We start from the raw sequence: 25,414 nt of genomic DNA on the forward strand, positions 1-25,414 counted from the left end.
AAATTAACCCTGAAATTTCAGTGGCTGAACTTCACAAAGATGTCCAGTCTGTGTCAATGGACAGTTCTGCTCCATGTTGTCACTCAGGGATCTAGGCTGACAGAAACTCCACCATCTTGGAGCTGAACCATCATGGCCTCTAAGCTCATCTCAGCAAGGGAACAGGGCAATGAAAGTTACATATTGGCCATATTACATATAGGGTTACATATCTGCTTTACCCATATTCAGTAGATTACCTTTCAGAGTCCCTTGCACTTAAGTCAGAACCATATGAGTCATTCTGCCAATGAGCTGCAGGCAAGTCTTAATCTCTCCCAAGCATCCAGAGTTGAGCAATTGGTCCACCTCAAAGATTGAAATAGGTACCATTTACTAAGCTTTAACACGAGCGTTAATATGCCCAGCTCACTGAGATCACCCTAAGAGTTTCCATTGACATGTTGCCATCTTTTTCACAATTAAGATTGGCATTTGATAATGATTTTTGGTGCACAATTGTTGTCAAGTTAAGAAAGGTTCCCTAACTTCTGTTCAAAGAAACCATACAGTAGGTTTGTTATAAAAAATAAAATTAAAAATTAAGTACATGAACACATTTAAATGATACACTACCTGGAAGAGCACAGTGTGGCTCTGCTGTTGGTTGCCAAAGCCTTCACGCTAATTTGTTGGCAAAACAGTTGGCAGGTGTGGCCAGAGACCTGCCCGCCCTGATCTATGTGGGATCTTCTCTTCTTTCATCATAGGGTTTTTGAGTCACATAAGGATTTTTCTTCCTAGTGCTAGCATTGATCCACTTTTTGAGTAGCTAACTCCTGGTGACAGATGCACTATCCTAATTACAGAGAATGACCACCTTTGTCCCAAATGCCGTCCAGTCATCAAAAACCAGATGATGTCTTTCTCCACCTTTATTCCTTGTTTTCTTTATGATTTACTTTTTTTATTATCATTTCAGGTTAATTTGAGGGTACTCAGAATTAGATTATAATGTTTGCTTTTGTTGGATAGAATCCCTCTTATAATTGTGTCCCGCCCCCCAAAGGTGTGCCATACGCCTTAACATGCCATTATGTGGGAGCGCATCCATCCAGCTTGCTCCTCCCTATTCCTGCTCCTTCGTCCCTCTGTCCCCCACCTTGAATTGATTGGAGTTCTTCTCTTATGTGGGCATGTATTAGATCGTCTGATGATCTAGTATTTGTGTCTTAGTTTGTTCCTGCATGCATCCAGGGAATGCTAAAGAAAAAATCAAGGTGTGACTTCTCCCCCCTCAATCAGCTCAGGGTCTAAGGATTCTTTCCTCAAAATGCCTATTACAACTGCAATGAGAAGAGATCGTCCTCCCTCTATTTTGGAAACTGGGAGTATTTTTCAGGTCAAGTTTTACCTACAATGTGCTCCCTAATGTCTTTTTCAATATCTGTCTGTCTCTCTATCTCTCTCTCTCCCACACGCCATTTTTCCAGCTGCAGGAGCTGGGGCTGAAAACTCAGGCTTGCAGCAGACACACTGGCACTGGGTGTGAACCAGGCAGCCACAAGAAAGTCAGGATTGCTGGTCCTGTGGTTTCCCATGCTCTGCTCACCAGCGTTCTAACTTGCCTCCACCTTGGGGCTGGGCTCCCTGGTGCCACGCTTGGCCCTGGTACAAGTGGAGACACAGGTGTCTAGGGCCAAATGAGACAGGCAGGCATCCTGGGTTCAAATGCAGACCAGGCATTTACTGGCTGAACAGCATGGGAGAAGTGAATTACCTCTCCAGGGCTCACTCTCCCCGTGTGCAAACTGTTGGGAGAATTAAATGAGATAGTGTGCAAAATGTGGGGACCACTGCCTGGCTGCACAAGGACCTCAAGAGTGGATGTTTCCTAAAAGGGACTAATTGACTCATCTAAATGCTTCCAGGTTCCACAACTACAACGGCAAGCTTAGAGAAAACACAAAAGCAGTCTGTCTAGTGATTAAATAATGAACCAACAAGGGGTAGGAACAAAAGGTAAGAGGGAACTTAGCTATGGAAAAAATAATAAGACCCAATGGCACATACTTACCTCCTCAGATAAGCACCCTCCTCCCAAGCAGCCTGGAAGGCTTTTGTGTTTTGTTTTGTAATGGATCCACTCGAAAGCATGTGCCCTGGGAAATCACGATGTACCTAATCATTTTAGCAATAATCCCTGAAAAACTGGCCATTACTTGAAGGGACCAAACATTTGGTGGAAATAGCCCAAAGCAAGATTATTAACAGCAAACATGAAGATGATTATTTTTAGCAAATTGCCACTGATTGGTAATCCAGAACACAAATGCCTCATGCCTGGCTGGAGTCTCTGGGAAATCATTTTATGGCCTCCATAAATACCTACTGCTTGAGATATAAAAGTCATTTACATGGGTCTTCTCTCTGTTGGGGCAGGGAGGAGTAGATCACAGGCAGGGACAGGGAGGGATTTGTGGGTAGGGTGAGGTGTGAAGGGCGCTGGGGAGAGTCACCACCTCCACCCTCTAGGTTTGGAAGCCCATTTTTCCTATTTGTTGAGCCAAAGGGAAGACCACTGGATTATAAGACCCCAATGCAGGCATATAGTATAGATGCTGCCAGCAAAATTTTTGCGTTGTAAATTAGGTTGGTTATTTTTTTTATTGTTCGTCTGCAAGATTTAGGCTCAACTCAAACTAGATTAAACAAAAATGGAATATTTGGCCTTATTTGAACAGCAAGTCCTGGGATAGGGCTAGCTTCAGGCCTGACTTGACCAAGGAAACCACTCTTTGTCCCACACTTAATTTGCCTTGTCAATTTCTTTAACCTTTGGTGGCCCCAGAGTGGGGCAAGAAGAGGTAGGTTCATCACTCCAGGTTCAAATCCATTTCTCAGGAGACTCAGCAAGCCCCCTCTGTAACTTGGGTCCTAATCTCATCAGGAAATCCAATCGCCTGGAGCAAAAGCTAATTGTCCAGGCACACAGGCCAGAATCATCAGTGGAGCTAGCACACATGAATTAAGAGCAGGTGAGAAATTGGCTCCTCTGAAAGAAATGGAGGTATGCTAATCCAAAGAAAGGGCTAGAAGCAGAACAGATGCCCCACAGCCAGCACTGCCGCGTGCGCGCATGCGTGCACACACACACACACACACACACACACACACACAAGAAACGTCCACTGGGGCGAGAATTAACCCCTCAAGTAGAAAAAGACACTACCCTGCTAAGAGGCTAACATCTTCAGGTCACAGAGGGACAGAGGACGTGGTGGCTGGGAAGAGATCTTTAGCAAAGAAAAGGCAGTTGCTCTTAGTGTTTCCATCACTGGAAAGAGACAAGAAAGGGAAAAGATATTCTTGGAAAGAGTGCTTTTGTCAGCTTTGCAGCTGAGGATTTCTGAGTTTAATGCTCAACTCTATACTCTCTCCAGCTGGTTATTATTCACCCTGGCTTGTGAGGGTGAGCACTCACACATGTGTGGCCCTATTCTCCTTTACACAAGAAAAGGCCAGAACGTGAGCACTTCCAGAACACAAGCAAAAGTGAGAGAAATACAACTGCTGTGCTCTCATCTGTATAGAAAGAGGCAAAAAAGTTATCCTCCAAGAAGCTTCTGGGTAGCGCCCCCTGACCTCTCCCTCCCCATCAATCATAGAAGACCTTTGAAATAATCTGCCTGTTATTTCTAATCTAGTGAATTCCACCATCCCATTTCCACCCCATCCCAGTGAAATTCCTCAGGAGCTACCAGCATGCCATGGCGCCATGTGAAGGCTGTAGATTTCACGTTCAAATATATCTGCATTTAAATATTGAAGGCAGACCCCCAAGCAAAGATTTCTGTGCACACAGTTTATTAGGAGGTAATTTCAAGAAACAACGCTGGCAGAGTGGAGACTCACAACAAGGAAGGGAAGACAGTGAGTAAAATAGTAACTGTGTCAAGCTAGTGACCACTGCAGGTAACTGGAGTTGACTCGCCAAGGAGACCCTGGTCCCCTGTTAGGGCAGGACCCTTGGAGTGCTCCCACGTCAGGGCAAGGTGGCTTCCCTACAGGTTCTGGTTGATGGGGACCCCTGAAAATAGAGTGGGCTCTTTTGCCTACAAAATGTTCTTGGACAAGGAAATACAGGAGCCAGCTGTTGAAGGTCAGAGTACAGTAGGAGGGGTTTGGGGCAGGGCCCAAGGGGTACCTGCTATTCCTTGTACTCACTGGGCCTATGAAACCAGTAACATCCCCTAGTTTTTCAGGCTCTCTTCTTCTCATTCATCAGACAAGGAGATCAGCACCTGTGCAGCTCACCTGAATAATGGCTGCTATGCTTCCCCGACTTGGGGGACCCCTACCATCACACTGGTGCTTTGGCAGTCTTAGAGGGGAAACTGGATTTTATAGAACTTCTCACAGGAGGGCAGAACAGAGTCTCCACCTCAGGATGCAAATGCCAATTTACAGTGAAAGGATAACCAGTGGCCTCTTGCTTCAAACACAAGAACAAATGGATGGGGCTCTCTAGGCCAAAGTCTGTGTAAGGGGCTTCATTTATTTAATTGGATTTAATCTTCATTCTGATTAGTGAATAATGGAAAGGAACAATTAAGCAAAATGGTGAAACCGTTCATCAAACTGAAAGCGCTCAGGGCTGAGGGTGGATTCCAAACGTGTGGGGAAATGGGGGAGGGGGAGGGCTGGAAGCTAAGAAGAAAGACCACGCTTGTCCCTGGTCCCTGGGAACTTCCAGCATCACTTCATGGACTCTCCATCTTTTTTGTAAATTCAGACATTGGCATGTGCATGGATTTGCACGACTCTGAACCTCACATGAGTTTCTCCCCCTGCCTAGACTTCCTTCCTTCTACTTTTCTAAATATCAGACTTGAACTCATCCTTGAACACTTAGACTTCTCGTCCTGCAGGGAGATGCCCAGTCTCCCAGGCTTCTGGAACCACAGTACGCGTCACCCATCACTGTGAAAGACAAGTCAACAGATGACGATGGCAAAGCAGGGGACACCCCTCATCTCCACCCTCCACCTCCCTTTAAGAGAAGCAGATTCATGGATGATGCTGGTCCCAGAACTGACGGAGGGACACCAACAACACAGGCTCTGTGTGCTGGGGAGGGTCTGAGCTCTCTGAGTTAGTGCTATCAGGGACCTTTCCAGAAGAAGATGAAGTTTGGATAGGACACTTGAGGGGCACCCAGGATTCAGTCTAGGTGCTGAGAGCTGGAAAGGTGAGCTGAGAGCCAGAGATGAGGAATGAGAGGTACGTTTAAAGATCAAGTCCAAAGTGGGAGGTGAAGGGCCATGGGAGGTTACTGCGATAAACAAGGAACCACCAGTCCATGATGAATGCACAAGGTTTTCCCCCACAGACAGTGGGGGGCTGCCAAAGTTACCAAGTGACCTGAAAAAATGGTATTTTAAGGATTTTAGGTAGATGAACCTAACCAAGATGTGTCAGGGTGGTTGTCTAGCGCAATGAGTTGGGGAGCCACTGCAGAGAACCCCAGGTGTGCTGGGGAAGGTGTCACAGAAAGCACAAAACACATCGATGACTTTAAATAATCAACGTCCAGACCAGCCCACCTTAGGGGTATTCTGTCCACCAGGTGCACTTGACACATGTTCCTTCCATATAATCACTCATTTATCTTAGCAACAGCCCTATTTGGTAAGCATTATTATTATCTAAGGTTTTTGGGGGTTTTTTTAATTATTCACAATGGGGAAAATGAGGTGTTGAGAGGTCACGTCCCTTGCTCAAGGTGGCTCAGTTACTCCAGGGTCAAGATTCAATGTCAGGCAGTCTTGCCCAAGAGCTTATGCCGTGCCCGTAACACTAAGCCAGAAAGATCATGGATTTAAGCTCCCGCCCTGCAGCAGACAAGTGTGTTGAGTCTGCAGACTGACTTCTGAACCACAGCCTTCTTCGCTGGCCAGTGAGGATAACAGAACCCGCAGGGTACCTGCAGTACCTTAAATGGCATAAACAACTAGCATGGAGTTAAAGTATACTCACATCACCTTTTAATTGAAACAAATCACTGAGAAAGCAGATGTCCTCATGTCACCCAGGTGAAGAGGGTGGGAAGGAAGGTTCACCTGGGGCAGAAGAGCCATCTCTTCTGTGTTCACCCCGCACCCCATCCTCCAAGCCCACCCTCTTCCCAGCCAATGCTGATTTCTCCCTTCGCCCAGTTCATTTAAGGTCTCCAGCCCATGGAAGAAACACAGGAATCTGTGGCAGTGAACTCAGCAACATTTGTTCTCCAGCCCAAGAATAAACAGAGAAAACAAGCTCTCTGCGTCTTCAGAAGTGCATTTACTGTACTCGAAACAGATGAATTCCCTCTGTTTGCATTAATCGCGTGACTATTTGGTCCAATTATTCTCAGCACTTCAGCAATCATGGTGTGCTTGTTCAAGAAGAAAGAAATAACAACAGCTTATCTTGTTGAGAGCGAAAAACAAACAGTGAAAAATCAGGGTCCGCTCCTAAATGCTACACTTACTGTCATTGTGCTAAAGAGATGATTCATGTTCTCATAGCAACTTGGGGAAAGAAAAAAGAGAGAAAGAGAGGATTCTGAAAAGGATTCAGTTGCAATGGTTAAAAACCTTTTCAAAATCAGTCCAAATGGAGATAAAACTCTATTTTTATCACCCAACTCAACTCTGCCTGTCCTGCCCCAACTTTATCTTGTCACATTGACTGATTTACACAGGCTTAAACGATTCTTTCAAATAGCACATTTCATTAGAATACGGTAATGGACAAAGAGCTAAATGCTCTTTAATCCCCTCTCTGCAGAACGCTTAAGGACTGCTGAAGTTTTCAAGGAAAACACAGAAGTTGGGGTTGAAAGAACCATTGCAACAAAATGGTAAGGCAGCCGGGGTGAGAGTGGGTGATGGTGAAAATGCTCCTCTTCCTTCAGGCCAGGCAATCAGAGGTCCCTGTACCATGGGACAGGGTCTGTCCCAGCTCTCTGAATCTTCCCACAATTAGATCTAGCGACCAATAAAAACTCAATGGAAATTATTGTGATTTTTCTTTTTATAGACTTGGTCTTGAAAAAACTATTTCCTGACCTATCACTGGAATCTTGGGCTCTTAACTTCCTGTATCACCTCTTGGTGAAGCCCTGGATAGGACAAGGGTATTTGTTTCGGTTCTAAGCCTTGGTCCTCTCCAGGCTGTTGCCAGTAAATTTAAAGTTACTTTAGCTTCAAGTAACATAAAACTTGATCCAGCCCACTTGCTGGCAATGTACCTTGGTAGCAGCCAACAGAAGTCAACAAGGGTACCAGAAAAAAAGAGCAGAGAGAAGGCTTTAGTCCTAGTGAACTTTGGGGGTCTGGCTGGACCATGACTGGAGAACAACAGCATCAACACATCCATATCAGGACAAGAGCATCTTTCTCTCTGCTGGTCTATCGATCTATTTCTGGAAAAGCCCAGTTGATGTTTTGTTTGTTAACTAATAACTACGTGAGAAATTTGGGCGCCCATCAGTTTTGAACACAGAAGGCAAAAGAAAGAACCAGAAGACAGTTGGTAAACTGCACGAACCAAATTTAGAAGAATCATTGAGCATCTGTGTGGAGAAATATTTTACCATTAGCACGGGAAGCCCTCTTTCAAGTTCAGGGTTTAGCAGAGAGAGCTGCTTTTAAGGTAACAGTAATTTATAGATGCCAGGGTTCTTCACTGAACAAAAGCATCAGTTCAATAAAGTCATAAGCATTTACTGATGTATACAAAAGTAAACTTTGAAGATAGAAGCATGATGACTGAGACGATTTGTTCCCCCTCCCCCCCCACACTTGATCTGCAGCTTAAAAATGGAGACGAAGATAATTCCAAAATTGCAACACAACAACACAATCAGCAATGGGCATAATATGGAGTTACAGATATAGTATAACACGGAAATATTACACTATTGGACAAGAAATGGCATCCTAGGAAGATATACCAGAGGAGACGCTATCTAAGGTTTTGGAGGACGAATAGGAGTTTAACAAATATACGAAGGAGTGGGAGAATGTTTCAGATTAAAGAGACAAAACAGACACAAGTTAGTACATGAAACATGTACAAACAACATGGGAGGCTTGGCTGGATTTTAAGGTCAGCCTTGTTAAATTATACAACTGACACAGATGAGAAAGATACAGTGGGAGAAATACAGAGTGATTCTAGAAGATGTTTTATACTTTGCTTTATCTCTTAGAAGATCAGGAACTACTAAACTGTATTAAGAAGACATACAAGATGTTGAGTTTTGTAATTTAAAAGTGTAGAAACGATGGAGCAGTTCAACAATTAAAAAGTTTTTATCAAATTACTATTATGGCTCCAAGATTTTGCTAAGCACTTGGAGATATACAAATAAAGTAGAAAAATGACATCCATTTTTCAAAGAAAAATACAACTATTAATATCATCATCATGAACAACAACAATTAAGGGTTCCAAAAACAAATGAACAATTAAAGGGTTGCCAAGTGTCAGGCACTGTTCTAGTACTTTATAGCAATTAACTCACTCTGATTTTGCTGGCTCATAAGATGGTATTAGCATTATTCCCATTTCACATGTAGGAAACTGAGGCACAGTGAGGATTAAAAAAGTTTCCAGTGTCATACTCCTAGTAGGAACAGAAAAAAAAATTAGAACTCATCCTTTTAAGATGGATGAATTCAAAATATTGATTCCAGGTATACCCCGACACCTCCCAAGAAAGATAGAGAAATAATTCCTTGAGCTCCTTCCATTTCTGCCGTTAGATTTCTCTTCCTAAAATTGTATGTTGTCTTTTTGGTGGCTGCAGGCCCCATATAGAGCATCACACTGGGCCACCTACCCAGTGCCCCTCAGAATGGTCTTTAATGCATATTTCATACATTTCACCTCATTCCCAATATCTCCCTGTACCTCACCTTTCCTTCCATTTGTACCATCTTCATTTTTTTTTCAGGCTCTGATTTTCCTCATCTGAAGATTAGGTGCTTATCAGAAAGCATGCAAAACCTCCCTGCCTGCTCTCTCCTTCTCCGGAAAGAGCACCTGTCATGCCTGTGACTATCCCTTACAGTCTTTTCTAAAATTATATTTAAATTATAAAAGACAGAGACTCCTGGCAGAAAATTATAAAAACTGAGCAAATATCACCATCTTAGCCATCACTTTAACATAGTCTCAGCAGTTACCTATTTCTCATTCATAACATTGATCATAGAAGGAAATATAGGTGCCTGATAAAAACTGGAAGATCCACATGGTCCTCTTTCTTTCTCTTTTCTTTCTCCCTAAGTACATGTATGAGTATGTACCTGACATACAACACACACGTGCACATATTATGCACCCTATAAAGAGAGTACCTGGTCACAGGCATGCCGTGCTGTCTATGACTAATAACGTCAGTTGCCAGCTAAGGAGCCATTTCTTTCTTTCTATTGCTAACAGAACTTCTGATTGTTTTTTTAAGCACCAATTCCAGGAGGTGAATCATAATTTAATCCAAGCCAAGAGTGTGAACCCATCACCCTTTGTCAAAAGCTAGCTTACTCCAGCAGTCAAGGGTAGACATGTGTTCTAACTCTTATCAGGGGAACATAACAAAGTCTGCTGGAGAACTTCTGGGAAAATGTTTATCTTCTTTTTTTTTTTTTTAAATTAAATCATAGCTGTGAACAATAATGCAATCATGAGGTACAATGTGCTAGTTATCTTCTTAATAAAAACAAGCTGTTTTGTTAACTCCCTTTTCTGTACCTTTCAATGTGGAGTAAGGAGCTATGGTAGCCATCTTGTGACCATGAGGCAAATACTTGATTGGGGGGAAGGGGGAGGAGGGCAGCCAATAGCACACGGACGGCCAAGCAGAAACTTGACAAAAGCCTGAGTTTTTGATGACATCATGGAATCACTGAACCAATGTGCCTCCAAGCCTCCTTTGAACTCGAATATAGCCTACTGATACAGTAGGCTGCCTTTATTTTCTATACCCCCATTTTTTTGTCCCATAAACTATACACTTATTTCAAGATTATCTAGCACTTATTTTTCGGGCTATCTTCACGCTAGTTGAACATTTCCAATTCCATCCTGTTACTTACCTATAGACTTCTCTTCACCTATCTTAGCAAATTTATTATCACTCAAATTTCAAGGTCTATCTTAACTACCACCTGTTCCATGAAGCTTTCCTTGACTCCTCCATCCAAACACAAAGTCATGCTTCCCAGCTCCTGATTATTTTTTCCCCAAACTTAAGAACTATTTTAGATTTATGAAAAAAAAAAAAAAATGAAGACAGTAAAGTTCTCATAAACCTCACATCCAGGTTCTCCTACTGTTAACATCTTAGTACAAGACATTTGTGAGAATTAATGAATCCACACATGTTGTCATTAAATAAAGTCCATCCTTTATTCTGATTTCCATAATTTTCTTTACCTGACGTCCCATTTCCATTCTAGGATCCCATCAGGGTCTCGCCCTGCACTTGGTCGTCAGGTTGCCAGGTCTCCTTAGGCTCCAGGGTGGTGGGGGATGTGCCACTTCCCAGGCCCTCCTTGTTTCTAAAGTCCTTGCCAGTTTGGAGAAGGACAGATTCAGGGATTTTGTAGAATTTCCCTCAACTAAGATTTATCTAATGTTTTTATTGTGATTCACCGATGGTTACAGGTTTTGGGGAGGAGGGTCGGGGCACAGTGCCCTTTTCATCACATGATGTTGGAGGTGTACACTGTCAACATGACTTAGTGCTATTGATACTGACCATGGTCACCAGGCGGAGGCTGGATTTGTCAGGATTCTCCATTATAATCTCTCTCTCTCCTCCCTCTTCACATCATCTTTGAAAGTCTCTATGTGCAGTCCTCTCCAAAGGTCTCCAGCTTTTTATTTTTGTACCTCTATCATGACATTCCTTGTTTGTAAAATGAGTCAGTAATACCAATCACACAGGATAGGTGTAAGCATTAAATAGGCATCTTCCACATGACAGATGGCACACAAGAGCTGACCAGATATTATCAGACATTAGATTGTACTTAAAGTACCTATCTCACTACTTAACTCATAGCGGGTATGTGAGAAATAGTATTTTTCCTATCTACTTTTGACATAATTTTGACCTACTTTGGGCTTGGTAACTAACTGATCTTTCTGTCCCCATGAGGGATATTAAATATAGCTGGATTACACAATAGTGTAAGAGGATTCTTTGGTGGGTAGAGCTCTTTGGTGTGGTATGTCGCTCACCCCGAGTGGTAGAATAACATAGGGCTGAGCCAATGTCTTTGGCGACCCACATTCAAGATTTAATTCAGACTGTTTGAGCACTTCTCAGAGATTCACTTCTGCCTCCAAATGATACTTGCTCTGAGAGATTCTGTCCTGTAGAAATCACCTCAACCTGCAAGACCAGACTGTGAGCTCCAGGAAGATAGGCCAGAACCCTTGGGGTCCAATGCAGAGCGGGCAGGACTTGGCTCTAGGCCAATGTTTTTCAACCTTTCTTATCTCGTGGCACATTTGAACCTATAGTTAAACTTCTGCAGCACACTTATATTATGTTGATCAAAAAAAAAAAAGAGTAAGAAAAAAGAATATACTTACTGTGCTTTGAACTTCTGTTGAAAATAATGAACAACTTTAAAAATTTTCACAGCACACTCGTTGAAAAGCACTGCTCTAGATGCTGAAACAGCCAGCCATTGTCCTAAACGCTGTTTGTCCTCTGTGTGTGACATGCAAACAACCCCTCTGATACCAGGAATGTCCTACCTCATGGAGAAAGGTCTTCAAGGAATCCACGGTCAGCTCTGTGACCTTCCTCCCAGCCTCACCCCCACATCAACCCATCACAGCACTGCTGGAGATATTCCTCTAACACCGGAATTGGAGAGTGTCTCGCCCTTGGTACAAACCACTGTTCCTCGGCCTCAGCACTATCGGGACTCAGGGCCAAGACAGTCCTGTGCTGTAGGAGACGTCTGTGCATTGCAGGGCATCTAGCAGTGCTCCTGTCATCAACCCGCTATATGCTGGCAGCACTTCTCCACCCCCACTTTGACAGTCCAAAATGTCTCCAGACACTGACAAAGACACCTAGAAAGCAAACTCACCCCTGATATAACTGTCTCAAAAAATAAAAAAGAAATGGAAGTCAAAATTACGATATCACCTCATACCTGTAAGAACGATTTCCATTTCTTCCTAAAAAGAATAGTCATTCTTATAGGTATAAGGTGATATTGTAATTTTGTACACAGCTATGATTTAATAAAAAAATAAGATAAAATAAGAGAGAATATGGTAAAAGGGGAACCCAAGCACACTGTGGAAACACAAATTAGTACAGCCATTGTGGAAAACCACATTAAGTTTCCTTAAAACATAAACATAGGACAATCATATGATCCAGCAATCCCACTACTGGATATATATCCAAATAAAATGAAATTAGTATCCCAAAGAACTATGTGCATGTTCATTGCAACAGTATTCACAATAGCCAGATAGGGAACCAAGCATTCATCTGTGCACGAATGGAGTAAAAATTATGGGCTATATACTCTTCAGCCTTAGAACACAAGGAAATCCTGTCACTTGCAACAACACGGATGAGCTGAAGAATATTGTACTAAATGAAATAAGCCAGACATAGGAAGATGACTACTGCACAGTCTCACATACACATGGAATCTCATCAGAGAGTAGAAAGGTGGTCTCCAGGGTCTGGGGTTGGGGGTGAGGACAATGGATAAATAGAGTTTCTGTTGGGCAGGATGAATAAGTTCTGGAGATCTAGCACACAGCATGGTGACTATGGTTGCAAAAGAGATTAGTCTGGATGAGACAGAATTAGTTTCACAATATGTTGGGCAAAGCAAGGTTATTACTCATAGATAGGCAGGGAAGATAAACAGAAGGCTCAGATCTGTGGTGAGCGCCCAAGGCTTAGGAAAGCTACCTAGGGAAGTCGGAATCTAGTGTACATGTTCCCCAATTTGCACTGCATGTGAAGGACTCCAAAAGCATGGCACCCCAAGTTTTATACCCCAGGCACCACTGGGCTAGCTATATTCAAGCACTGTAGAATATACCATGCTCAGAGGAAGGAAGATAGGTTAGATTGTTCTAGATACTTCCTCCTTATCTCAGGATGTTGCATTCTTGGTGTGTTCTACATTTATTTTGTGAACTGCAAGCTGGAGAGGGAGAGCTGGGTTGGCCAAGGCCACGTGGAGACCTGTCCTCTTGGTCTCTGATCATTCTACTGTCTGATTAATGGTCAATAATACTGTGTTGTATGCTTGAAATTTGCTAAGATAATGATATTAACTGTTCTCACCACACACACACACACAAAGGCACAGTGTGAGATGAAAGATGTGTTAATTAGCTTGAGTGTCATCCTGGGAATCATTCTATGATGTCCACATCCATATTAACATCACATTGCATTTCTTAAGTGCACATAATTTTTATCTGCTGATTGTATCTCAGCAAAGCTGCAGGAAAATTCATCTCACAGCATCTTGTTTTTTTTTTGTTTGTTTTGTTTTTTGCAGTTTTTGTCCAGGGCTGGGTTTGAACCTGCCACCTCTGGCATATGGGGCTGGCACCCTACTCCTCTGAGTCACAGGCACTGTACTCTCCACAGCATCTTTTCTTAAAGTGAGGCCCTTCTGCTTCTGGTTCAGGGGTCTACTCCAGATCTGTGCAAAAAAGACCCCAGGTTTTCATACTTTTCAACAATTTTGATTGTTTCCAATGTAAATCCAAATTGTAGGATGTATTGACTACATGGGGTATTGTTATTTCTGGAATGTCATAGGACACTCAAGGGTTTTTAAGCAAAATGAAATGTGATCAGGCCTTCCCTGGAAGCTTTTGAATGTGATCACACAGTGGGATCAGCGCTGACTATGGAGCCTCTGCTTCTTCATCTATAAAATGAACAAAACACATCACTCCTAGGGGTCACTGTAAGGACTGTGAAGGGTGCATCCCAGACATGTGCCCCAGAATCAGGAACCAGATGACCTCAATTCACTTGTCCACTAGAAAGAATCATTTCCTAACATCACTAAGACTACAGAGCACCCTGCCAGGAAGCTGCAGAGAGCAGAGCTTGGCTGTATATTGGCAGAACTCGGACCACACTCTTTATGGAAAAACAGGGGCAACTACTCTCATTCATAGCAGACTCCTTTTCTCCAAATGGTTTGGCAGCCTGTGGTCTGTCTTTACTCAAACCTCAACAAGATAAGAGGCCTCTTTTTCAGCTGTTCAATCTGCCCCTTCGCTGTCACATGCAGATTTAGTTTCCTTTCTAAGAGCAACAGTTTTCTTGTGCCATGTTCATCTCTGCATCTTCGACATCTAGAATGAGGCCCCACACACAGGATGTGGTCATTCCATGTGTGTGGAAGGAATAAATGAGTGAATGGATAGAATATTCAGGGGGATGTTCCCCCTCATTCTGGTCCCCCAGACTCAGAGTGGACCTTGCTGACGAGGATGTACCACTGAATGAGCTACACCTAATATTTGGGAAGTGATTGGAGGTGAAAGAATCACTCCCTCAGTTTTCATGAACCCAAAATGCACGCATGTAAAGGAAAAAGGCTCATGAACAGATGTTGAGGAATGTTGAAGTGCGAACACACTGAATGCTCAAATTCTGATGGAGAATAAACAGCGACACTCCAGGGAGGACTCTCGCCACTTGTGTGGGATGGGATGACTGAGTAGCTGCTTTTTGCGAGAGTCGGTAACGCTGCAGGGCCCGCAGGCTCTAGCTAGTCACAAGTCTCTTAAACCTTTCCCTTAGGCTGCGAGGACTTTGTAAAAAGATCTGTTTTTCAAGGAAAAAAAAAATTAGGGCAGCACCTGTGGCTCAAAGGAGTAGAGCACCGGCTCCATATGCCGGAGGTGGCAGGTTCAAACCCAGCTCTGGCCAAAAACTGCAAAAAAAAAAAAAAAAAAAAAATTAAAAAGTGGGAAGGACAAATGGAGACAAAGAGACAAACACAAAGAGAGAAATAACAAAAAAGTTCTGTCAATGATAAAGAAAATGAAAGAGAAAAGAAGCAAAGAAAGGAGAAAGTAAAAAACAAGCAGGAAGGAAAGAAATAAAGATAGAGAAGAAAAGAAAGAAAACCAAAGAAAAAAACAGATTTCTGTGAGCAAACAGAAAGAAAGGGGCTGTGGGGATCACAGACATCCCTGGAGTTTTTCTTTTTACTCCCCTCCACCTCTCAGCTGCCCCCACCCCAGCCCCTAGACTCCTCCAAACCTGTCAGGGATCCCGGGGGGCCAAGACCCCAGGAGAGGAAGGGGCTCTTCCTTCTCCAGCGTGGCCCGCGGCCTCCACTGAATGCACCCTGGGTGGAGGCCAGACACCCTCTCACAATCAACTGGCAGGGGAAGCTGGGTCCCGCCAAGTGGCTCGCAGCTTCCTGGTCCATGTGGCTTTGGTGTCAAACGAGTCATTCCAGGACGTCGTGGTGTGCACTGTTTCATGTCCCCAGCAGACATCCCTGGGTGCTAAATCCAGGCGCTACTTTACTGACAGCTAGGGCCCGAGCAGGACGCCCCACGCTGGCACCTGGCGCAGCAGCAGGGAAGACTGGAGAAGGCCATGGAAACAACTTACCCCAACGCAAAAACATTTCCAGAGCTGGTAGAGCCCAGCGTGCAGCGCCAGAGGCCCTGGGAGGCTGCATTTAAATCCTTGTTCTGACATGGATTGACTAGCCACACATTGTCTGTGTCTCAGTTTCCCCATTAGACAAATGAGGAGTACTAAATTTACTGGCATTCTTTTGAGGATTAAAAAGACTAGTCATTTAACAAATATTTATTAAGTACCTACGATATGCCCTTGGGATATTTCCTCTTACAGATTGCATGGGGAAAGATTATAATAAAAGTGATCATAAAAAAATACCCCAGATAAACTGTTGGGCACAGTGTCTGGGGCAGGGTAACCTGAGAAATGTTAACCTGTGATTAATTGAGGACCTCGCATATAACAGGCACTAATGTAATACTTTGAATGCATCCTCCACACATTGGACCTTCATAACACTGCAAAGCAGCTTATTCTTGGCCAGATGAGGTCTCAGAAAGTTGAAGACTTGTACCCAACCACATAAATAGCAAACAAGATTCATTGGCGTAAACCCCATGCCTTCAGATAATGTGTCTGTGACTACGCATGTACGTCATGGACCAGCCTGGCTTAGTTGCAGAGTTTTGTTTCATTTGCTTGACCTTCTTCTAAAATCATTGGATGGAATTTACTTGTCCCCTTATCTTCACTATTGCCAATAAATCCATTTGTAGAAGTGTACAAAGATTTCTTTTTTTAATCTGAGAATATCATGGGCCAAGATTTGCCAGAGGGAAGACAACGGTAAAAGACAAATCTCAGTCCTAACTATGAGAATTTTTATGCTAGGTAGTGGGTGTTCCTTTGCAGACAAGTAGAAAACCCAGTCCGCTGAAGATGGAGAGCCCGATGATTAGCCCCAGCAATGGGGCTTCACCTGAGCCTCGCCTGGATCGCAGCCAACTGTCAAGTGGCTGGTTGGAGCTGTCAGTTGGTGTGGGGGAAGTGAGAGAGGGAAGCGTGAGCTAGCAAGTGAACACACAGCTTGGCTCCTTGGTTATGGCTAAAATCCCAACTCAGCTACTGTTAGATCTTGGCATAAACAACCCTAACTATGTAAAGTTGTTATCACTAACTTAGCATTTATTAAAAGCCTGTAATTATTATCCTCACTTGTGGGATGTGTGTGTGTCCGTGTGTGCCTCCTCTAATCCCCATTTGTAAGCATCCTCCTAATTCATTTTTGGTCAGACTGAACAGAGGCCAAGCCTCTGTAGCTAATATTGACATTGGCTGGGTGTCAAACGTCCAGGATTTAGAGAAACTGGGAGGCCCCTTGCTCTTTCTCTGCTTTCTCTCTCTTTTATTAACTATTTTGAATCACTCCACAATTTAAACCCTACGATTAAGCTCTGCCCCTCCCCTCAATTCCCTTCCTCTCAACTCTAATTCTGTCATCCCGTTTTAAGTTGCTTTTTATTTTCTGTAATTCATTTATCTACATCAAATTTGCTCCTAGACTAGAATGAAAGTTATTCTCAACAGAAACCAAATGTTCTTCCCTCTCCATCATTCCTTTCGTTCCCTGGTGGATTTAAGATGGTTTTAAAAACTGAATAAAACACACGCAAACACACACAAAATAATCAAGTAAGAAAATAAGCTTAGAGAAATAATAAAATCAGGGCAATATCTGCCCACAAACTGTGCATTCTGTGATCCTGTGAAGATTCTAGAAAGATGGCCAGTCCTCCTGGCACACACAGACCTGCAGTTACCAAGCTTGCATTGCTCCCGAGATATTCCAAACCAGGGAAAGCACGGAATTTCCTGGTGCCGAGGTCAGAGAGGAATTTTGGCCATAGGTCAAACATAAAAAGAAACGGTAATAGACTTAAAATCATCTGTGATAAGGTCATCTCATCGGTACAAAGTTCCCAATGTGCTCTTTCATCAGCCTCCAACTCATGCACCGGGCAGGGTGCCAGGCTGAGATGGTAGTAGCTGGCCCTTTGCTGGTGGTGTAGGCAGAGATTGGGCCCCCAGATCTTCAAGGGCACAGCACAGCCTTGCTGGGCACACATGGTTAACAAGGTGTTTGGGGCGTGACTTCATCAGGATAACACCTCCCTATGATGAGATACCCAGCTGCTTGGAAAGTCTTCCATCTAGGATTCCTAGGTCCCTCTAGCTCACTGTGTTCAAAATAACACTCATCACTTTTCTCCACAAACCTGCTATTTCTATCCACAGCCCAGGATCTACCACATGGTCCAAGCCAGAATCCTTCCAACTGCCCCTCCATTCACTTCCGCTCATCCCTCATCCAAGACTCTCATCTGGGCTCTCTCACATCCATCTGCTCTGGGTACCACTATCTGTGCCTTAGCCCAGGTCCTCCTAATGCAACAGTTCTCAACCTGTGGGTCACAACCCCCTCGGGGGTCTCCTGCATATCAAATATTTACATTATGATTCATAACAGTAGCAAAATGACAGTTATGAAGTAGCAATGAAAATAATTTTATGGTTGGGGGTCATCACGACATGAGGAACTATATTAAAGGGTTGCGGCATTTGGAAGGTTGAGAACCACTGTCCCAACGTATCAGCTGGGCAAGAGCTCGCCAGCCCCCTGCTCCCTCTGCTGAGGAGCCTCCTCATCCGTCCTCACAGAGGAGGTGGGTGGTCATGCCTTTCTCCTGCTTATAAACCTTGGGTGAATCTACTATGGCATAAAACATAAAGTCCAAACTTACTCAAGCCTTCTAGGGATAGCAGGAGAGAACTCTTACCTTTCAAAGAAGCTAAGTTTTGCCTAAAAGGCACAAGTTGTTTTCTGATATTGACAAATGTAAAACAATGACAACAAAAATAACCTTAATTAATGCGCTCCTTTAGAGTTTACCCATTTTTATGTGAACATAAAACTTTTATATTCCTATTATTTTTAGAGACAGTATGGCACTCTGTTATCTGGAGTGTGGTGGCATCACCATAGCTCACAGCAGCCTCGAACTCCTGGGCTCAAGTGATCCTCCTATCTCAGCCTCCCAAGTAACTGGGACTGCATGAGTCAGACACCATACCTGGCAAACTTTGAAATTTTTTTTATAGAGATAGGATCTTGCTATGTTGACCAGTCTGGTCTAGAACTCCTGGCATCAAGTGATCCTCCTGCCTCAGCCAAAAATTCAGGGACTACAGATCAGAGCCACCTAAAATTTTCATTTTGTAATAAGCAATTGACATTGGAAGGATCTGAAGGACAGATTAGATGAGTATTTTTCGACCTGTTTTACCTCACGGCACATTTGAATCAATAGTTAAACTTCCATGGCACACTTGAAAAAAAAAAAAAAAAAGAATGTACTTACCGTACTTTGAACTTATTTTGAAAAAAATTTAACTAATGATCTTTACATTTTTTCAAGGGACACCTAAGATCCCTTCATGATACAGGTGAAAATTACTGGGTTAGATGGAGGAAAGCCATGGGGGTGGGAGATGGAGGCAACTGGGAAAACAGGAAGGGACGGGTCCTGGGGAGAATAAGGGGTAAGAAAGGATGATCCCGTAAGCCAGAGTCACAATACAGCACAGAGAGGGGGGACCTCGGAGGAAGTGGGCAGACTAGGCAGGACGCTTCATTCAGGAAGGCCCCAGGGGAATCGGCAATGATTGGGATGTTCTGGAAACATAAGACCCTCCAGGTGGCAGAGTGTCCCTACACACAAGCTGGTGTGTGTCCCTACGCACCCACAGAGGCTCGGCCCAGCCTGAGCAAGGACCTATCAAATGGGGCAGCCACGGGGGGGCTTAGCACTAGTGACGATGGCTACAGGGCAGGGAGAGTCACCCTGGAGGGCAGAAAAGAACGCTGGCTGACCACTTCAGTAAGTAGGTCTAGTGAGAATCACAGGGTCCCGGAATCTTGAAGACCAAGTCCCCCCTCCCCCCCCACTCTCTGAGTTCTAGCCTTGAGGCCTCTGGACATTAGCATCAACTGTTCTGTCCCCTTCAGTCTGGGTTCAGCTGGGCTGGTGCCGCATCATCCCCCACCCTTTACAAAATCCCTTGGGTCGGTTATTTCCCAGTGAATACCATCTTCCCTCTTCAGCAGTGGATGGGAAGGCCAGCCTGCATGGTTTTCTTGTTCTCGTGTTCTCTGCAGGGTCTCCCGGGGTCCCCCGCAGCTAGAGCCACAGTCACCCAATAAAAAGCACATTGGATGAGTGTGCAGAGAGGTGCCCAGAAGACAGAACACAGCTCAGAAAAGCTTCCTGAAGGAAAATCATCCCACGACATTAATTTGTCCCTTCCATCCCGTCTCCACATGGCCTGCTGCAGTCCAGCCTGTTTCCCACCCACCATTCACCCTCCACCGAACATCTCTTTTTGTCTAGGCCTTTCCACGAGCCAGAAGGGAATGGGGCTGAGCTTGCATTGTCAGCGTCCTGTGCTGGTTTATCGAGGGGCACTTGCCATCTTGGAAAATAAAATTCTTTTTCCTAATACACTTAATATGAAAATATGAACTTCAATACTTTACGCAGAAGATCTCTAGCCAGCAATCGCTGGAAATGATCACCAGCAGACAGCCCAGCTTTGCTCAAAGAATGTCAGAGGTCCAGGCAGGAGTGGCACAGCCTAACCTGGGAGAAGGAGCTGGGATCTCCTTTCACTCCTCCATTCCAAGCTGCCAGCACTTTTTAAACATTAATTAATTAATTAATTTTTGAGACAGAGTTTCACTCTATCACCTCGGGTTAGAGTGCCATGGTGTCATCACAGGTCACAGCAACCTCAAACTCTCCGGCTCAAATCATCCTCCTGCCTCAGCCTCCCCAGTAGCTGGAAGTATAGGTGCGCACCACCACGATGCTTGGCTAATTTTTCTATTCTTTGTAGAGATGAGGTCTCCTTCTTGCTCAGGCTGGTGTTGAACTCCTGAGCTCAAGCAATCCACCCACCTCAGCCTCCCAGAGTGCTGGGATTGCAGGCGTCAGCAACCGGGCCCAGCTGTTGCCAGTACTTTTAATGGGAGACCAGGCCCAGCTCACACTAGCAGAAGAGGGGGACATTTTGAAACTGAAAAGGGACATCGGCAAACCAGCAAGCTAACCACATCATCTAAACTTCCATTTTATAGCCATATTATGAACTCAAATTAAAAAAAAAAATGTTGAATGTAAAACAAAAGAAAAAAATTGTGCAGAGATAAGAGGCTGGCATGGGAGTGGAGCCCTGAGAGGTCCCTCTTCCCCCTCCTTGGAGAGACTTGCCTTGATTTTGAAACTGAAATTGCTGCCATCAGCACCAACTTCACTCCACCTTGCAATTAGGGTTATGCATTAAACCGGGCCTCTGAAGATGACTACCCTGAAGGGACTCAGGGAAGAAATGAAAACCAGACGCATGGCTGGGGGAGTTGGCACCGGCCCACAGCCCAGTATAGAGCAGCGGTATAGATTTAGAATGAAAATTTAAGGCAGTCATTACAGTTAAATTAATGTCATATTCACCAACTTTTTATTGAAAAGGAAAAGAAAGGAAGTGACGTGGGGATTCTGGCGGCAGCTTAGACTACTGTGCCCGCCTTTCAGTCATCTGGAGAGCAGGGTTGCCAAGACACCTTTCATTCCTGGCTAAAGATGGGGCTTTTCAATGTCCAGAGTCCAATCCCTTCCCCACCCAGGGATTGTATCAGAATCACCCGAGTTGCTTTCAGCACCTTTCTTTTGTTTTTTTGGGTTTTTTTGTTTTTTTTTTTTTGCAGTTTTTGGCCAGGGCTGGGTTTGAACCGGCCACCTCCAGCATATGGGGCCGGCACCCTACTTCTTTGAGCCACAGGTGCCGCCCTCAGCATCTTTCCAAAGATGCCCACACTCTGCTCTGTGGATTCTGATGAACTAAGTTGGAGTCAGGACCCAGGAATCTGGACTTTTACAGTTCTCTTGCCAATGTTCCAAGCAGCTATTCTGGGTTGAAAATAGCTGAGTTCCCAGCTTTGGTCTCCTGGTATCTGGCCCCACTTATGAGCTTAGGGTTCCCCTGCTTTTGATGGGGCTGGTCCCTTCTCTCTCAAACCTCCCCTCAGAGCTGGCTGCCCCATCTAAATCACCACTTTCCAGCTCCACTAACTCTGTCCCATTCCCGTTTTATTTCTTGTACGACATTTACCACTATCTGAAAAGGTCCAGTGGTTCTTCCCAGGTACACCTTCCATCAGCAATTTAACCCACTTGAATACACACACGGAGAAGACCAGGACCTTGCCAATGCTTCTGGTGACCTTTGCCCTGTGGCCTTCCATAATTAAACTCAAGAATGAATAACAGGGCCCTATAATATGCCTTGTTTTAGGTATCCAAAGCATAAAAAAAAAAAAAGACAAAAATACCTCTGGGTAGCTCAGATTTTGAGTACTCTCAGGCAGAGTACTCCTAAGCTATATGATCCAAATGGTATCAAACATAGTGCTTCTGGTGGAGATGCTTTTTAGAATACCCAGGGGGAGGTGAAAATTTACCAGTCTACTCCTGTGATGGGATTTAATTGGGTTAGGGTAGGTCTCAGGCATCAGCATTGATTAAAAGCCCCTGGGGCAATTTCCATTTACAGCCAAGGTTGAGAATCAAGTGTTCTTCTGTTTGTACAAAAGTCTGCGGTTGGGGCAATTTGGAGGAAAGGCAGAGAATGAACATCTCAACCTAGCTACTCCAATCTCAAACCAACAGTCTAGGCATTACCTGGGAGGTATAAGAAATGCAAATTCTCAGGCCCTCCCAGGCCCCTGCCTGGAAATCTGCATTATCACAAGGTCCCAGGTGACTGATGGATATATGAAGGCTCCAGGGGAACTCCTCATAGGTGTCAGCAAGCTAGTATGCTCTTGTATCAGTCAGCCCTTAAGGCCCACTGATCAAATATTTTGAGTTGGTTGTGTCACCTATAAAATAATGAAATATATATATATATATATATCATCAATTTCTTCTATCTGGTTAAACCAAATTTTGTTTCTGGAGCTATAAGCCTTCCAGTTGCATGTGCATCCTCTTTGTTGGCAGGAGGCCTGATGCTCTGTACTTTCTCCCCTGAGCCTCTTTCACACTAAAGTGTACATGACTGCCAAAAGTATAGGGAGTTTCCACTTTGAGCAATGAGGGTTTGAGACTTGGTCTTGCCATTTATTGGCTATAAAAACTTTAACAAGTCTCTGACACCCTCCCTAATGTTCAGGTTCATCATCTATACAAAAAAAAAAAAAAAACAATTGTCTTTGCCCTGCCCAGCCCATCCTCTGGGGCTGTTTCGAGGATCAAATCAGATGCTTTCTATAAACGAAGGGAGGTATAATTATCATCACTGCGTTTGTATGACTCACATCATTCTAACTTCATAAAAGCCTTGTTTAGGGAGAATGTGCAGGTGTGCAGGCAATTTCAGGAGTGCACCAGGAAACAGTCCTTGGAGAATTCAGTACTAGGAGAAAGCTGTGCTTTCCAAATGATCTGATGTAAATCCTATGCCTTCTACGAAGAGTTCCGTATGATCCAAAATATTTTTTTTTTTTTTTTGCTTTAGCTATTAAGGAAATTGGAATTAAATTGGGTAGTTCATTACAACAAAAAGCTCTAAAATAAAGGACTTCTCCGTTTTCTCTAGAAAACAGTCTATAATGGTTTTTCCAAAGTAAGCTAAGAATAAATCAATGGTGATAAGAATACAGAGAAATATAAGTTAACAACTCAAAACATATATTCACATAATATTTTGGTCAGTGTTCATTTGTTTAGACTGGCCCTGTCCAATAAAAATAGAATGTTGGCCTTTTACAGGATTTTAAATGTTTTAGTAAACCACAATAAAAAAGTAAACTAGAAATATGTGACATTTATTTTAACATAATTAGGCTAATACAGCCAAAATATTATTACTTCGTAATGTCATCAATATGAAAATTGAGACACTTCACATTTTTTCCTCATACTAAGACTTCCAAAACGTGTATTTCATGTTTGTGGTCCTTCTCAACTGAGGCTGGCCATGTTCCGAGTGCTAGATAGCCACATGTGCTCAATGGCCATGTTGGACAGCCATAGGCTTAGACAGTGATGTTTCAGAGAGAGAGTGAGTTGTAATAATCTACCATTTATGGCAACTGTATTTGTGCTTTGTAAACATCATTAATTGCTTTAAGAACCCTTTGAATTAGGGCCTACCATCTTTCATTTGCAGATAAGAAAACAGCTATTCAGATAAGTAAGATAATGTGTCCAAAATTGAAAACCAGTTCCAAACCCAGTCCCCCAAACCAGAACCCACAATCACCATTCCACACTGTTTTCTGATGCACTGATTTGAGGGTATTATTAAGATGCCAGGGGTCTCCGTGTGCAGCTTCAGCCAGCGGGGTCTACCTCTCCGTTTGAACTCAGAGCGGGTTCCCCCCACAATCCAGGGACCCTCCAGAAAGATATGAGGGAGGAGGCCTCCACCCACCACAACGTAGGCCTCTCCCCACCAAAGCACCATCTTCAACTTGCACATCTCTGATGAGAAGTTTGGAAGAAGTGATTATGATTTTATTGCACCCACTGTGCTGACGATTAATGCTGAGCGCGGGGGGAAAATGCACCCTCTCATTTGCTAACAGGCACTATAATTATGCATGCCTCTCCAGGTACTATAATTTAGGACTTAAAAAAGCCCCATTTCGAACAAGTAGTGCTGTACTTGTAAAACATTACAGATGTGTTATCATATAAATGAGATAGCTGTGACATGATGGCGCGATAATAAATCCCCAACTTAGATTCGGAGACAAGATATGTCAAAAGCAAATCCACGCTGCCACTTAATCTTCTCCATAAACTGTTTATTTTTTCTGAGTCCTACAATAATACATGTCAGATGGCTTTGATAGTTTCTAGATTAATGTGTTTTCCCCCTTCAGGTCATCACAAGACTACTCATTTCATTAAATTAACTCTGCTAGTTGCAAGGTGGAAACGCACGACACGACATAACAGTTTGCACCAAATTAGGAGCCAGCAAGATGGAATGAATAAATAAAACTCATCTCCCCCCATTTCCGGGGAAGGTGGGAAACACCATTCTGAGAGGCATCTTGACTGCCTGAGTTTTCTTTGGGAATGAAGAACCCACATGGCTGCAGGTGCCGGGGCTGGGAGATGCTGTCACCCTCTGATGTCTGAAGCATCCCGCCCCTTCCCATGATGCCTCTGGGGTGGTGTCGGGCCTCAACAACCCACACCCTAATTACAAAGGACGGCACCTGCAAAAGCCAGGCCTCTCCAGTAAAGCTTCCCTCCACGCACCTCCCTAAGGTGAAATTCACCGCCCATCAGAAATGCTTTTTCACACCTGTGCGCTCCAAGAGCTTCAGGTAAGACGTAGGCCTGACTCCACGCCCCACCCCAAGCCTAGTTTTCCAGCTGGAAAATCCTCAGATTACCCCCATCCCTCCCAATCATTTCATAAGTAGCCACACCAAGGCTGTGCCGGTCCAGGAAATGTGTTTGACAGTGTGGGAAAGGGTTCCTACAACAAGCCTCCCCGTTTCCCCACTTGATAGACCCAAGGGATGGCCAACTCTTTCTGTAAAAAAAAGCCAAACTAGTAAACATCTGAGATTTCTCAGGCCATCCGAGTCTCCCTCTTCACTAGGTAATTCTACTTTTGCACTGTAAAAGCCATACCGTGGACAACATGCAAAAGAGGGCGTATGGTGTATCCCAATAAGAC

This window comes from Nycticebus coucang, chromosome 2 (genome assembly GCF_027406575.1).
Source record: "Nycticebus coucang isolate mNycCou1 chromosome 2, mNycCou1.pri, whole genome shotgun sequence".
Lineage (NCBI taxonomy): Eukaryota > Metazoa > Chordata > Mammalia > Primates > Lorisidae > Nycticebus > Nycticebus coucang.